Here is a 3595-nt window from a genome sequence, read left to right as displayed (position 1 = left end):
TCCTGTTACCATCCGGCCTAGACGCACAGTTCGGGACCCCCTATCCGAGATCCGCCGGTTTTGACACCGACACCACCCTTGAAGATGTGGGTGGCTAAGAAAGCTTAACTCTCTTTTGCAGGGAAGGGTCTCCAGCCGAAAATCAAATTCGTCTGAAGCTATTGCTGGGGACCTTAAACATCTTGTAGGGCGCAAGATCAAATTCCCAAATGGTCTTATTATGTATTTTGTTCCTGAGTCACTTGCTACTTGCCCTATCAGTCCTAACCTCGATCTAAGCTTTCATAATCCACTTGCTCGTCAAATGTTTATGCTTCACAATTCTCTTCGGGAAGCCTATCCCCCTAACTGCGCTGTAGGGTATGACACCAGCTGCTTCAGAGTGGATTATTGATAGTGGGTGTACTAATCACATGACTGGCAAGCGAAGTCTTCTCATGGACTCAACTTTACGTCCATCTGACAAGAGTCACATCACATTGCTGATACTGGTAAAAGCAAGGTATTGGGTGTAGGTAGAGTTGCAATCTCAAGGGATCAACACATGGATAAAGTGATGCTTGTTGAATCCCTTGGTTTCAACTTAATGTCTGTCTCAATGCTTTGCGATTTAAACATGATTGTGATATTTGGAAAATATCGTTGCCTTGTTCTAATGGAATCTGACAAGTCTCTAGTCTTTGAAGGGTATCGGAAAGATGATTAGTACATGGTAGATTTCTCAGCAGGACCACAGCTTGCCGTATGTCTTCTAGCAAAAGCTTCAGAATGCTGGCTCTGGCACCGGAGGCTAGGACATGCTGGCATGAGGAACTTGCACACTCTTGCAAAGAAGAAGCATGTCATAGGCATCGAGGGCATCAAGTTCAAGAAGGATCACTTATGCGGTGCCCATGAAGCTGGAAAGATGACGAGGGCCAAGCATCCCTCGAAGACAATCATGACAACGACTCAACCCTTTGAACTGCTACACATGGACCTCTTTGGTCCCACTCACTACTCAACTCTTACTACTACTGCTTGTCTCTATGGCTTCGTCATTGTTGATGATTATTCAAGATATACATGGGTGCATATAATCCTCTACAAGACTGAAGTGCAGGATGTCTTCAGACGCTTCGCCAATCGAGCCATGAACAACTATGGCGTCAAGATCAAGCACATCAGAAGTGACAATGGCATTGAATTCAAGAACACTGGCCTCGACACTTATCTTGATACTTTGGGCATCACTCATGAGTTCTTAGCTCCGTACACGCCGCAGCAGAATGGCACCGTGGAACGCAGGAACAGAACACTTATTGAGATGGCTCGGATGATGCTCGATGAATACAAGACTCCAAGAAAGTTCTAGCCTGAAGCCATTGCTAATGCATGCCATATCATCAACCGTGTTTATCTTCACAAGCTTCTAAACAAAACATCCTATGAGCTCCTCACTGGTAAGAAGCCAAATGTCAGTTACTTCAGAGTATTTGGTGCCAGGTGCTGGATCAAGGATCCACATCACACTTCAAAATTTGCACCGAAAGCACATGAAGGTTTTATGCTTGGATACAGAAAGGATTCGCACTCCTATAGAGTCTTCAACCTCTTTCACTATAAAGTGGTTGAAACTGTGGATGTGCGGTTCGATGAGACTAACGGCTCGCAAAGAGAGCACCTGCCAAATGTGCTAGATGAAGTTCCATCCACTGAATCCATCAAGCTTATGGGAACTAGAGAAATCATACCGTCTGAAGCTCAGCCTGAAGAGGAACTCATCATCTCTGCACCTGATCAACCTGAAGACAAAGCTCAGCCTGAAGACAATCCTTCCAACGATGACAATGATCAGCAAGAGCAAAATCTTCGCCCTGTTCATCCTCATGTTGCAAATGAAGTACAGATTGAGAGAATAATTGACAGCATTAATGCACCTGGTCCACTCACTCATTCAAGGGCAACACAACTAGCAAATTTCTGTGGGCACTTCGCATTCGTCTCAATATCTGAACCCAAGAAAGTTGATGAAGCCTTCATGGAACCTGAATGGATTCAAGCTATGCAAGAAGAGCTTCAACAATTTGAGCTGAATAATGTATGGGAACTAGTCAAGCGTCCTAATCCTCGTAAGCACAATATCATAGGCACTAAATGGATATATTGCAACAAGCAAGATGAGCATGGTCAAGTTGTCAGAAACAAAGCTCGTCTCGTTGCCCAAGGATACACTCAAAGGAATTGACTTCGATGAAACATTTGCTCCTGTGGCTAGGCTTGAAGCTATACGCATACCGCTGACCTATGCAAATCATCATAACATTCTTCTGTATCAAATGGATGTGAAGAGCGCTTTTCTGAATGGCAAGATTGAAGAAGAAGTGTATGTTGCACAACCGCCTGGCTTTGAAGATCCAAAACATCCTGACATGGTTTATAAGCTCAACAAGGCACTGTATGGCCTCAAACAAGCCCCTCGTGCTTGGTATGACACACTCAAGGACTTCATGAAGAGCAAAGGCTTCAAACCTGGTTCTTTGGATCCCACACTCTTCACGAAGACATATGATGGTGAACTGTTTGTGTGCCAAATATATGTGGATGACATTATCTTCAGCTGCACCAACCAGAAATACAGTGATGAGTTTGGATATATGATGCAAGAGCAATATCAGATGTCCATGATGGGTGAACTGAAGTTCTTCCTTGGTCTTCAAATACGACAGCAACGCAATGACATCTTCATATCTCAAGAGAAATACCTCAAAGACTGCCTGAAGAAGTTTGGAATGCAAGACTGCAAAGGCTTCACAACACCATCTGGGCCCCGACGACAATGGTAAAGAGTTCGATCAAAAGGTATACCGCTCCATGATTGGTTCTTTGCTTTATTTATGTGCATCTAGGCCAGATATCATGCTTAGTGTTTGCTTGTGTGCCCGATTCCAAGCGGCACCAAAGGAATCGCATCACTTAGCCGTGAAGCGAATTCTTCGATATTTGGCTCACACCCCAACACTAGGATTATGGTATCCAAAGGGCTCAGAGTTTGATCTAGTTGGATTCTCGGATGCTGATTATGCTGGTGACAAGGTGGATCACAAGTCTACATCAGGCACATGTCACTTTCTGGGACGATCACTTGTATGTTGGTCTTCAAAGAAGCAGAACTGTGTATCTCTCTCCACTGCTGAATCTGAATACATTGCTGCTGGATCTTGCTGCTCTCAACTTCTATGGATTAAGCAAACACTCAAAGACTATGGCATTCATCTGAAGCAAGTGCCACTCTACCGTGACAATGAAAGCGCCATCAAGATTGCTAACAACCCAGTTTAGCACTCGAAGACAAAGCACATTGAAATTCGCCATCACTTTCTCAGAGATCATGTCATGAAGGAAGATATTGATATCATACACGTCAACACTGAAGACCAACTGGCAGATATCTTCACAAAGCCCTTGGATGAGAAAAAGGATTTGCAAGTTACGGTGTGAGCTAAGTATCTTGGAATCCTCAAATGTCCTGTGATCAGGCACACATCCTAACACTTATGCATGTTGATGACTTAGATGTGCAACACACGAAGTAAAGTATGTCTTCAATCAATGA

Source organism: Triticum dicoccoides, chromosome 2A, assembly GCF_002162155.2.
Source record: "Triticum dicoccoides isolate Atlit2015 ecotype Zavitan chromosome 2A, WEW_v2.0, whole genome shotgun sequence".
Classification (NCBI taxonomy): Eukaryota; Viridiplantae; Streptophyta; class Magnoliopsida; order Poales; family Poaceae; genus Triticum; species Triticum dicoccoides.
Note: the sequence above shows the minus strand (reverse complement) of the source record.